Consider the following 13840-nt stretch of genomic DNA (forward strand, 5'->3'; position numbering starts at 1 on the left):
TTTCTATGCTTGTGGGGATTGAGACCAGGCCAGAGCCCCCAAATAGGGCTATACACCAGCTTGTTTAACTGCAGATTCCAGGGCCCACTCCAAACCTACCATGTTGGAATTCAGACTGGGAGGTAGGAATCTGTATTCTTAGTAAATTGACTGAGTTATTTGATATAGCTGGTCCTGAGACTGGCATCTGGATTAGATGATTGCCTGCCTCTAAAGTGAAGATCACATTTGTGCTTTTTCATAATGATGGATCTGAGAGGTCAAGAAATTGTTCAAGCCCAGCTGGTGTGGCTCAGTGATTGAGTGTTGACCTATGAACCTGGAGATCACAGTTCAATTCCTGGTCAGGGCACATGTCCAGGTTGCAGGCTCAATCCCCAATGAGGGGCATGCAAGAGGCCGCCAATCGATGGTTCTCTCTCATCATGATGTTTCAATCTCTCTCTCCCTCTCCCTTCCTCTCTGAAATCAATAAAAACGTATTTTAAGAAATTATTCAAAATGTTAGAGTTTAACAGGTTAAGTTTCAGAATTCCTCATTCCTTAACACTGCCCGCGAAGTCGGGATTGCCACTCTTCATGTTCAAGGGTGCTCTTGGTGCTGGGGATTACTTCCTGCTTGTACAGCAACTGGAAGGTCAAGTGCATGAATGCCAGGCCTTTCCATGAATGCTGCACTCCTGGAATGCTTAAGGGGATTCCCTGGGGACCGGGCATGGCCTTGCCTGGGGTGCACACCCTTGGCCATGGTCTGCCTCCACAAATGCTGGAACAGCCCTGAACGTCTGTTTCCCTCTTGAACTGGTGAGCCCCAGAGTTGTGCTCACCAGGCAAGGCCATGGGGTCAAGGTTGGGAGCCAGCACATGACAAACAACTGTCTGGTTAAAGGTGCAGGAGATCAGACCCCATCTCCACTGGCAGATCAACCCATCCTCCACCATCTCACAGCCTGGCCTCGGCTTTCCTTCTCCCTAAAGCAAAGGAGTTTTAACTCCTATCATTTAGTAGCTGAGACTAGCAGCTCTCTACAGTTACATATAGTTGTGTGTATATAAAATATAAAAATAATTAAATTGTATATATATGTGCCTGTCAGTCTATCTATCTATCTATCTATCTATCTATCTATCTATCTATCTATCTATCTAACCTGCCATTTATCTGACCAATTCCTAACCCTTCTATCAGGGGCATACAAGCTCTCTTTTTTAATATAGCACCTTGTCACAAATGAAATTTTTTCCATATCTAAAAAGAGGCTAATAACAACATTATTATAGTCACAGTAGAATGATTTTACTTCTTACTGTTACCTTTCATCCCACCATACACTGAGATGCAGATAAACATATGCAAATAAACTAGAACACATTTCATTAACGCTGGATTAAAAGGAACAACTTTGTTTTTTATCCTCACCCAAGGATATGTTTATTAACTTTAGAAAGAATGGAAAAGCGTGAGAGAGAAAAACATCGATCGGTTGCCTCCCATATGTGCTCCGACTGGGGATCAAACCTGAAACCTAGATATGTGCCCTGACCAGGAATTGAACCGGTGACCTTTTGGTGTATTAGACAAAGCTCCAACCAACAAGCCACAGGGCCAGGGTAAAAGGAACAACTTTTTTACTGAACAAGCCCAGGACAGTTGCAAAAATGACCTCCATGCTGGAGAGAGAGAGAGAGAGAGAGAGAGAGAACAGGCAGAAGAGGAAGCATGCAGAAAGCACACAGAGGCTTAGATGTCCCAGGAGCTCTTCCTGGGAATGAATGCGCATTCAAAAGCCAGAAATCCCACAGCAGCTGCTCAGGGCCATTGATGCTCTTGAAATCCACCCACCATAAATCCCTGACCCTCGTGGGATTTATGTATGAATTTGGAGGCAAAACAAGGATTTTCTAATATCAAAGTGTTAGAAGGGATTATGAGACTTTTTGGTGCTTTTAAAAAAGCAAAAGAATGTGTGCAGGGTCTGCTCATCCCACCACCTGCAGGACAGGAAGGTGTGGTGCCCTCCCTCTCTGCGCTGCCACCCTAAGGTCTCTGCCTCAGGCTAGAGAGGTGTGGCACACAGGACTGGCAGTATCACATTCTGTCCGAGGCACAGAAGAGCAGACACGCTGTCCGCACTGGTCTTTGCGGCTCCTTGGCTGCCTTTGACAACTACCCCTTTAGGCAGGTGAGAGCCAGCCCCAGGGGCTGTGTATCACTCTTGCCATTTATGTTTGCCACCAGTTTTATGAGCCTGGTCTGTGAGTCCTATTGAATATCAGGTAGGTACCAAACAGCGATGGGAGTGTGGCTCATCATCATTTCCTGGCTGCAAAGCAAGTATGTTGTTTGAGGTGGAACCAGGATGATGGGGTGCGGACGGGGCCAGCCATACATGTAGCTGGTGCAATGGGAAGATCCTCAAAACAGTCTCCTTGCCCTAAAATATCTTTGTCAACAGGAGATCCTGCGTTTTCACCATTACAGTTACTTTTTAAATTAAATGACTTCACAAAACCACTGCTCAAATGGAAGGAATAAGGAATTAATGCAGTAATTCCATGAGTACTTGTGTAGTCCCAGTTAGGTTATAAAAGTAGCTAAGTAGCTCTAGCAGAGACCAAGAACAGGTACGCTTTGGTGCGAGGGAGTCAGGACCTTGGGTGTGGCTTGGAGGAAGCCTGCCCTTGCACATGCACGGACACAAGAATGAGGGCACTGGGCAACTAGCAGGGGAGGAGCATGGAGTGGGGTTAAGGGGTGGGTGTGGAAGGACTAGAATAGGTCACAACGGGCTTTGAGGAGACAGAGGGAAGCTAGATAGACAGGGCTAGGGGCCATGGGAGGTAGGATTTAAAACTGGGGGGCCCAACTCGGTGGAGTTACTAAGGCATCCCAACTGGACAGGGAAGGAAGGGCACATGTGAGAGGCGTGAACTTTAAAATGTATGAATGTAGACAGCGCCTGGGAAGGCACATGGGCATTTCTTTAATTATTGTCAGCTGAATCCAAAGTGACAGGCAGAGCCGCGTCTTGGATACACATTTACCAAAAAGGCAGATGTGTTATCACACTGACCCTTACCTTTGCCCAGGTGTCGGGAGTGGACTTTGATATGTAAATCCAGTCTGGCTCCGGGAATGAGGGAGTGAATAGGACCTGGGCCCACCCAAGCTCCTTTGATCCTAAGTTTTTGGTGAAACCCCCTGGTATTTGGAATATAAATAAACACGCTGCCTCGGCTCTGGGTCACTGTCTCTCCAGCAGAAGAGGGCAGCGGTCCCACCCGGTTCCCAGCTTTTTTCCTTCCATTTTGTGTCTTGTCTCTTTCTTTCTTTTATTTCTCAATCCCCAGCCGCCTCCACTCAGAACCGGTTCATCTCTCTTTCCATGCTAGACGCAGAAAAGGGAGACCCTACCATATATGAACATTGCTGAGACAGGCAACTTACAGATAACCAATCCCAAGGTAATAAGACATATAAACCAATCCCAAGGATGTTGTTAAGACAGAATCAGGAGCTAGCAAGGCTGTATCCACCCCCTAAATTAAAAAGTGTGCTCTTCCCCCCTCCCCCCCGCCCTCTCGCCCAATCTCTCTCTTTCTCTTCTCAGCATGCAATGGGTTCATGGACTAATAGACTTTAACATCCGATTGCATCATGGGAAGGAAGCTCTGAACACTGGCTTGCTCCTGGAACCCAGCTGCCCCTTTTCCAGGACTGGCTTCTCCCAACAAACTTTGGTTCCGCCAACCGGTTTTTTGTCCGCGACTTCATTCTTCAATTTCGCGAGGCAATGAACTTGGACTCAAACCTCACATTTTGGTTTCAATGTCATGTGGACTTCACAAGCAACTTCTATCTGTTCAAATGAGGTGGAGGGAATGCAAGCAAAATTTGTCTAAAAAGCAGCACAAAATCACCTTGAAAAACAACTCGTTTTCGTCACCAGAAATCATTTGTTGATTGTTACGCTCAGGATCTGAACCAAAGAGCACCGCAAATTCAATTTCTGCCTCCTTCAAAGCTTGTCAGTCAAAGAGAGACACGTAAGTGGGGCCCAGAGAGCAGGAAAAACATCTAAATGTGAATGGGCGGTGAGATATTTATGGCACGTGTAACTCTGGAATGCACAGCTGCAGTCGTCAGCACAGCTGGGAACAAGCAAGGAACACACCCATCAGGCGACCAATCCTTCACTCAGTCCCTCAGCATTTTTAGTGCCAGCCAGGTGCCAAGGCCGACACTAGGAATCTTGAGGTGTATAAAGAAAGAGAAAAATCCGGTCCTTACTGTTAGGGAGGTTACCAGTTAAAGCATACACACGCCTCAGCCGTAACAGCACAGATGTGAAGTCAGACAAGCTGCCACCAGAATTCAATTTCACGGGCCATTCTGAGCAACTGTTTCCTCTTCAGTAACAAGAGGTAATAGCTTCCACCTCCCAGGGTTGTGTAAACACCGAAGGAGCTAATAAAAACTCCTAATGCAATGACTAACTTAATAAATGTTAGTTTCCCTCCTTCCTTCCACAAATTACTCTAATGCATGGCAGAAAGTGATGTCACAAAAGCGGTAAAGAAAAGTGTTGAGTGTTCAGAGAATGGAGGTACAATTATTTATAGCTCAGAAAAGATTTAATAGAAGAGGTGAAATTGAACTTGGCTTTGAAGACTTAGATATGCAGAAACAGGGGGAGAGGAGTTGCAGAAGGAGGAAGCAAAGTCCAGGGGCAGGTGACTAGCTGGAGTAGCAGATGATGCTGGGAGATAACCAGGGGCCATGTCTTTGATGGCTTTGATGCGAGGCTAAGGTTAAACTTCAGGTACGATCAAAGGTACTTGAGGGGGAATGGTGAGATTAGTCACGCTTTGCTTTATAATATAAATCTTATAGCTGCGTTTTTATCAATTGGAAAGGAATTCTTATGAATTCTAGAGACTGAAAGTTATGCCAAATGGTAATTAATGATGGTACTATGAAGGTGAAATTGAATAAAAGGTAGCTGGGATATTCAATAAGTAGACTATCTGGGTAAAGAGCATGAAGAACTCATATCTATTGCCTCAGTAATTGAAAGGATGGTTGCAGGAGCAGGAGAAATACAGAAGGCAGAGAAGATGTGAATGTCAGTTTGCTGAAGTCTATTCTAGACTATCAGACTTCTGGGAAGAAGGGACCTTCAGGCAACTGAGATGCTGAGCGAGAGCTCAGAGGGAGGTCTCATGAAGAAAGATCTGTTTGTGAGTCACCAACATCAAGAATGATGGAGATGGTGATGGGAAAAGAAGAGACCTGAGGTCAGAGCTCTGAGCCATGGGCATCATGGGGGAGGAGGAAGAAGTGGGAGAGGAGGAAGGGGCATCAGAGGGACAGAAGGCAGGACAGGCAGCTGTGTGGGAGCCAAAGAAGGGAGAGCTCCTGGCAGAGGGGAGGTCACTAGTGACCAGTGGTGCAAAAGCTAAAGAAAACGGGGGACAAGAGTGAGTTTTGCAATGCAGAGCTCAGCAACAGCATCTCTTTCATACCCTTACTCATTTTTGTTAATGGAATAAAATAATTTTTTTTTTTTTGCTTTTGGATTTCACATGGATAGCTTTTATAACAACAAAAATTACTGATGATCTTGAAGAGGTAAAACTCAGATTGCAAAGGCCGAAGGGAGAGTCCAACGCCACAAAGTATAGTGATAATCCTAGATTGGTTGCTCTTTGAGAAGTTTCACAACCAAGAGCAGGAGAAAGACATAGCTCAGTAAGTGCAGAGCCAAGGGAAGGTGGCAGTGACGCCTAGGGCCCTCCTACCTTTGGGGGAGCCGGCTACGACATTTCCAGGAATTCTGTGAGCTTGTTAAATTGGCTTGAAATACTCACAAAATGGGAGTGTTTACACTATAGAAATTGACAAATGCTACAAATCAGCCACCTCCTCTCATCCCAGCCCGTTATAAATACTTCACTGTTAAGATGAAGAAGGCAAGCATGTTTCTAAGCTGTGTGGACAAATACAGCAAAGAGGGGCGACACTGAAAGTGGATTAGGATAGAAAGATGGGAGGCTGGGAGAAGGCAGGGGAAGCAGTGCCAACGTTTAGTGAGGACCAAGGTATCACCACGCCAGGTGGGGATACTGATGTCATGGGGGATGTGGGGTCATGAGGACAAGATGTTGGAAGGGTGATTGGGTGCACTCAGATGAAAGAGTTAACAAGCCTTGTAATCTACCCAACTTAACTGAGCTAATAGGTTTCAACTTTATGTCTCAACAACCAGAATAACTTAGTTCAAGCTTAAGTAAATGTGCTTGGGGTGAAAATAACTTTAAGTGAAGCTGGAAAGCCAAGCCTTCATTGTGTTATGGTGCTTCTTTGGGTCTTGTGCTTAATGCCGTGGAAGTTTCATCAATGCCAATGTTGAGACTTGTGGTGGTAACCCCTGAGTTTTACAAACCCACTCAATCCCATTATCCAGGAGAGGAGCTCCATCATCCACAACAAGAAAAACTGGACAAGAAGGCACATGAGTTTGAGTGAACATGACCCTCCAATATAACACTCCGTGTGTCTGTAGCCAGGAGAAAATGCACAGTCCAGCTTGACACAGCCACAGCATCAGAATGTTAGATGCAGCTTTGAAACATGGTTCTGTGGAGACTGGAACCCTAACGCCACATTTGAAGTTTCTTCTCTCAGATAAGATGTGTGAGATCTGCTCTTTCCTGATACTCCTGTGATACATTCCTTGACCTTTCAGAATTTTTATTTTATTTATTTATTTATTTGTAATAATTCTTTATTGTTGAAAGTATTATATATGTCTCCCTTCCCCCCCCCCCCCCATTAACTCCCTCTAGCCCACCCCTCCCTTCAGGCCCTCATCACCCCATTGTCTGTGGCCATGGGCCATGGATATATGCATATAAGGTTCTTGGTTGATTACTTCCCACCCACCCACCCTCCCCTGCCTTCCCTCCGAGATTCCGGCACTCTGTTCCATGCTTTATTTGATTTTAAAAGGCATTATGATAAAAGTACATTTTATCCTAAATATATTTAACCTTCATTATAGGTTTTATTGAAGTGTTCTGTGTAGGTTCACACACACACACAAGGAAAGAAAGTACAAGGAAAGGTGGAGAGAAAGGAAAAAAGAGAGAAAGGCAGAGAGAAGGTCGAAAAGAATGTCTTACCAGCTTGGGGATCAGGAACCAGGTGTGATTTAAGAACACGCTGTAATGATCCACTCACATCTCCCAGTTCCCTTCACAGGCTGTGGAAAACTAAGGAATTTCACAATATTTCAGGGCTGATTGGAGAGAGAGCTACCAGCTGTTTCCTTACTTAAGACACCAGTCCCACAGGCTCCCTTGCAATGTCAGAAATGCCAGGCCCACTCCCAGGCAAATATCTCAGGAAAGACATTCTCAGGGCAGCTGAGGACACTTGGTTCTATTCCCTTGGCATCAATAGTGTCTTTGACTAGCGCACTTGGCCCTCTGCTGCCGAGATCTCCAGCAGGAAATACTTTGCAACTCTATCTGATACATCATCTGGCCCATAAAAACCTGCTTTCCTTTTCCTTTGAGGATAAACAGTGTCCTGAGTGGATGGAAGAGGGATGTCAGTTTTCAAATTCAGATGGAGTCCAAGATCTTGGACTCAAAGGTCAGGGAAAAGTCAGCTTCTTTGACTAAAAGTTTAAATTAAGAAGACTTTCACTATCACAGCTCAATGGAAATAACTTGGAAAATGACATGCTATGAAAAGAAGCAAAAATGAATTGCAAAGAGAGGACTAGTAGTCATAACAGAATCTAAAAGTATATGAAAGAGGAGTAATGAGAATTTACCAGTATGACCCTGGGACTGTCTCCAGGCAGGAGGGAAATGGTGTCTGGCCTGTGTGGCCTCCTTAAAGTGACCTAATCTCTGGTATCCTGGTTTATAAAGTGGTGTGATTCTGTTTTCACCAGGATTTGAATATATCTAGGTTGTAAGAGAATTTCTGAATCTTGAAAAAAAAAAAAGCAATAAAAGTGATGGTTAATATGAACTGAGACTCTACCATGTGCCAGGCCCTGTGCACAGAGCTTGATATTCATGGTCTGATTTAAATTTCAGAACAGCAGTATTACCTCCACCTCCACCACGATCATCACTTCACCTTTGTAGATAACAAGATGGAGGCTCTAAGAGGTTAAGTTTCTTGTCTTATGATACTTACAGGACAGCAGCTTGTAAGTAACAGAGCTGGATGAGTCTGGCTCCAAAATCCCCATGCATTTAATCACTGCCTGAGACCCCGAGGCTCAAAAAAGCTGAGTGTGAAGACACAAAATAGGCAGAAATCAAAGCCCCTTCTTTAAATGAGATTCCATGTAAAAATCACTTTTTTTTCTGAGTCTTGGTGTCCTTACCTGTATAATAAACTAGTAATATCTACCTTAGAATAACTATGAGGATTAAACAAAACAACACACTTAGTCCATTGGGATAGAGAACCCAAGTCACTCTGCTTCTCACTCTCTTGATTGTTTGTTCATTCATTCATGCATTCATTCATCAACAAGTTTTTGGAACCCATAATGTCCCACTGTTGTAGGAGCTAGGAATATAACATGAATAGACAATCCTTACTCTCAAAGAGTTTACAGTCAAGTTAAGATACAGGCAAGTAATGGGGTTCTGGACCAAGCAATTCTTCAACACCAGCAGGGCACCCAAGAATTCAACTTAATTCTGACACTATCTACCTGGAGATAAATTCCATAGGTAAAGGGCTCCATCCCACAAGATGCCCTCCATTTCAGGTGCCAATCACAAGCCCAGGTCGTTGCCTGTGCTCCTGACCAATGGGGTATAAATCAGAGGTTCCCCCTGACCAATGGGGTATAAATCAGAGGTTCCCAAACCCTCCTCCTTGGGTTTGATGAATTTGCAACAGCAATTAATTAATTTTACCTTTATGGTTCTGAAGCAATTTCAGGAACAGAGAACAAGAAACCAAATATTATGACAAAAGATGATCCAAAGTTGTTATCACCCAGAAAATTCCAAGGGTCTTAGATGATGAGAATCAGGAATCATGTACAAAGAGCAAGTAGATATTGGAAATATATTTAAGACATATGAATGACCAAATATGTATTCCTTATAAATCAAAGTATAACAGCAAGCAATTCTACTGTGATAAGATCATTGGTTTATTGAAAGCTTAAGAGAGTGTAGGAATGTAGCAGAAGGAGCCCCTAAGACTGCCTGGGAGAGCCAGAAAGAGCTTAGCACCGAAGAAAAGTTTGGCCCTGAGGCTTGGAAAACAAGGAGGAGTTAGCCAGACAGAAGTGGGAAGATTCCTTCCAAAGAGAGAGAAGTGCATGTGCAGAGAGCCCTGAAGGAGCCAGACAAGTCTGAGGGAGTCCAACAGTTGAGACTGCTAAAGGCCCCCTCTCCTCCCTTCCCCCCAAGTGCAGTGGTGCTGGAGCAGGAGACAGGAACCAGAGTGTGAGATGACGAAAACGCATTTGACTCTCTCGAATGAATCCTTCCAGCTCTGAAGTTCTGTATCCCATGAGTAACAGATGAGCTCAACTCATTTCAATTGAGTTAAACAAATATCTATTGAGGGACGTTTAGGCATAATCTTTGCCCTTTAAAGAGTCTACAGGAAAAATCTTTGTCCTCCAAATAAATATAAGTAATGCTCTTTCCATTAAGTTGTCAACATTCTAGAAGCTCTACAACCTCCAGGGCAGAAATGCCTTTCCAAGCCTGATCCCTGCAGAGTCTCCTCAACAAAACTCCTCATTACACTCAGTTTGATCTAAGACCCTTGAAGGTCTCCACATTTGGTTGTCCAGGACTTTGAGGCCAACAGACCTCGCCCGTGCCTCTCATTCTGCCATACTGTCACCAGCCATGAAGTGAACCTCTCGGTGTCCTCGCATACCATGCCCTGACCATACAGTGCCTTCTTTCCCTTGGTTTCTCTCCCTCCTAACCTATACCCTGCTATCACCCGGAGCAGTTGTGCCATTATCTTCAACCTCTTCATCTCTTAGCCTTACTGGAACTCTGTCCAAGGCTCCAAACACCCCCACCCTCTCTCTGAAGCAGAGACCCCATTTTCAACATCTCAGCCCTCAGGTGGCAGCAGCACCCTCACTCCCTTTTGCTGCTTCCAGACCATTACTCAGCTACTCCTGTGTACAAACTTCTTTTTTGAAGTCCAGGCCATAATTCACCATACATAGAGCTGGCATCTGATCCTCTTATCCTCCCTTGTCCCATTCATTAAGGACTTTGACACCTTAACCATGATATTCCTTTGTACCCACGTCATCTTGCAACATCAGAGTCTGGGCATCAATGAGGTCTCCTCTCCTTCACTTCAGGCTCCCACTCCCATGACCGTAGTTTGGACTTTGGCATTGTCCAGCATGCTCCCCTCTGAAATCTTATACTCGAGTACACTACTCCTGACCAGAACCTACTGTCAACATGCTCTATCACTTTATCAGTTTGCTTTCTCACCAAGACCCCCTAAATCTCCGATCTCTCTGTATTATCCCTGTCAATTTTACCACGATGGCTCCCCTTTTTCTCCATCCAGCCTAGTTCCTGGAATTCATCACTTTCTCCACTCTGTTAATAAATCTCTAAGTGTCCCGGTATATTGCCTTTCTACCACATCCCCCTTGTTACGTCCAAATCTTGGATGAATCCAACAATATGTTATCTTAGTTGCCACACATAGTCAGTTCAATGCTGAGGCAGAAAAATTAGAACCATTATAGACAGATGACACTACTCATGTATGGAGTCCAACCTTCAGTGCTTTGTCAATTCATAGATTGGTTCCCTCTCCAGGACCTTGCAATAGCCATTCCAACTTTCACTTTTTCCCTCAAACCTGTTGCGGGATGAGTCTGAGGTCATGAATTCCCTCAACTTCCTGCCTGCAAATCTTCAAAATTATCTGAATCTGAACTTGCTCTCTACGTTCTCCCTGCATTTTCAGAGGAAAAGGCATGCTCTTTCTACTTCTGCCCTTTCTGTCTCCTCCACGACTAAGACCTTTCTTCATTGGGCCACTGTTTGATATTTTCAACTTCTACTCCACTGGCTTTTCCTCGGCAGCCTATAAAATTGGTCAAGTCTCTTCAATATTTTAAGAAACCTTTCTTTTTATCTACTTATTAACTTTCTCTTCCATTTTACTGCAAGACTGCCTACTCACTGTCTCCATTCCTTCCACTTCATTCATTGTTTGGCCTTCTGCCACCAGGTGCTGCCACCACCACTTTAAAGCAACCACCTTTGCATCTAACACTAATCTCCCATTTGACAATTCCAGCGGACTCTCCTTTGCCTTCGTTGTGTTTGGTGCATATATGCATTTGATGGGGTTGACCACGTATTTCTCTAAAAGCTGCCTGTTCCTTCGTTTCTGTACACTGTACTCTGCTGGTTCATCTCTGCCTCTGAGGCCATTATTTCTCAGCTTCTGGTAAGGCTTCCTTTTCTCTGCTCAGCCCTTTCATAGCTACATGCCCTCCTTGCCACTCTATGTGATCACCCTCATCCATTCCTTGGCTTCAGCTGCCATCGCTGTGTGGATGACTTTGAACCACACATCTAGTCTAGAACTCTCTTCTGAATTTTACTCCTGGATTATTCAATTGCCTTTTAGACACTCCACCAGAATGGACCATATAAAACTCAGCATGCCCTAAACTGAACTCATCTTTCCCTCCCAAACTTGCTCTTCTTTGCATTTACAATCTTAACAAATGTCACCATGGACCACCCAGTCACCCAAGCCGGAATCCCAAGAGTCATCTTTGATTTTTCATCATTCTCTTATGCAGCACTCTGAAACACATTCTGTCCAGTTATCCTCTTAGCGTCTGTCGTAAATCTCCCCTCTGCATCACTTTACTCCATGGAACAAAACTCATGTCTTATCTTATTTGAATGATTATAAATCTTTTAATCAGTTTCTCAGCCTTCAATCCAGCTACTACCATCTGCCAATCTGTCTTCCGCCCTGCTTCCACAGTAATATTTACAAAACAGAAGACAGAATATGTTTATTCCAGCTTACAACTATTCAGTAGTTCCTTGTTGTTTACAAGATAAAACCTGAGTGCCTCAGTATGTGGAATGAGACCCTGCAAGCTCGTTTGCCACCCACATTTTGCTCTCTGGACAAGCTCTCTCTGAAGCCAACCACTTGCATTTCCTGGGACATGTCTAGCTATTTCCATCTTGTGAGGTTTTGTTTTCGATTTTTGCTGCCTAGAATTGCTTTTCTCTCCTTTATTACTTGGCAAATAGCTACCTATCTTTCAAGACTTGGCTCAGATACCACCTAGCCTTCTTTCTCTCCTTAGTTAGAATCATCTCTCTATCCTGCATACATCAATGCTTTGTTACACTTTGTTTAATTGCAAGCACTTGCAGACAGGGGCCATGTCTGATTCATTTTAATATTGCCAGTACCGTGCCTGACAGGCAGAAGACTTCAATGATTTTTTTGGTCAGCTTTCTTGCAATATAATTTATATACCAGGAAACTCACCATTTTTAATTCAACTATTCAGAAGTTTTGACAAATGTATACAGTTGTATATGACCCATGCATACATAATTCGGAGTAAACAACACTATATTTATTGAGCTACTAATAAAATACAGTCAGCATCACAATCATATGAAGGCCTCAGAAAAGCTGATACCAAAACCAGCGTGCTAGCAGCCACAGAGGGCAGGATCTGTTCAGCCAGGTGGCAGGCAACTACCTACAAGATACTGTGAAGCTTCAATGAGTCAGCACTTGAGAGACCCCTGGAACAGTGCCCGGCAAAGGGCCTGTGCTCAGACAGGTTGGCAATTAGTAGTTTTGGGAATGCCGGGTCTCCTGGTCTCTGCGTGTCCCCTGACCGTCCCTGACCTATGTATCTCCCTGACCCCCTAGCCAGGGAATCCCTGCTTTCCACTCCCATTTGGGGCCTCACTGAATGTTCTCTCTTCCGTCCTGATTTGCTCCCACAGACCAGCAGTCCTTACCCCTTCTGCGTATTTTAAAACACACTAAGGCCTGCACATGAGTGAGGCCAGAATCTGGGGAGGGAAAGGGGCACCAGCAGTGAGTTTTAAAACATGTCTCCTGGGCAATTATAATGTGCAGCTGGGTGAGAATCACTGCTTTAGAACTACAATTTCAGGGAATTTGGGAGGTAGAGGGAGCCCATGTGCCCATGGGCCTCTGTCTCAGAGCTTTTGCTTCCAGAGGGTTCCAGAACACACACACATACACACACACACACACACACACACACACACACACACACACGCAAGCGCGCGCGGCATTCAGGTCATGGGGATCCGATCATATCAATGTGGTTACAAACTTAAACATCTTATTCCTTAACTGGCCTTGCCCTCCTGGGACAAGGGGCTCTCTACTTACTTATTACTGAGTTTCCTATTAGCTGGCCTTCCCCTCCTGTCTCTCCTCCCTCCCACCACCTTCACATAAGCCTCCTGCTTGAGACTCTGCCCTCTGCTGTGTGGCTGGGCTATTTTCCCAAATGAAGGACTTCCCTGAGATGCCAGCTCTTAAGGGAAACATCCACCTGTGTCCTCTTCTGCTTACTTGGGCTCCTCCCACCTGCTGCTCTGTGCCAGCCCCTCCTCCGTGCTGCCCTGAGTGCTCCTGGCGCCTGGCCTGCTGAGCTGAGCTGTGAAGCCTGATCTTCAGCAACCATCACAATGTCCTTAGCTCCTGCCCTTGAGAATGCCTACATCGGGCCTCAGCGTTTTCATGTCCTAGAAGCAAGAAATG

This window comes from Plecotus auritus (assembly GCF_963455305.1).
Source record: "Plecotus auritus genome assembly, chromosome: 3".
NCBI lineage: Eukaryota > Metazoa > Chordata > Mammalia > Chiroptera > Vespertilionidae > Plecotus > Plecotus auritus.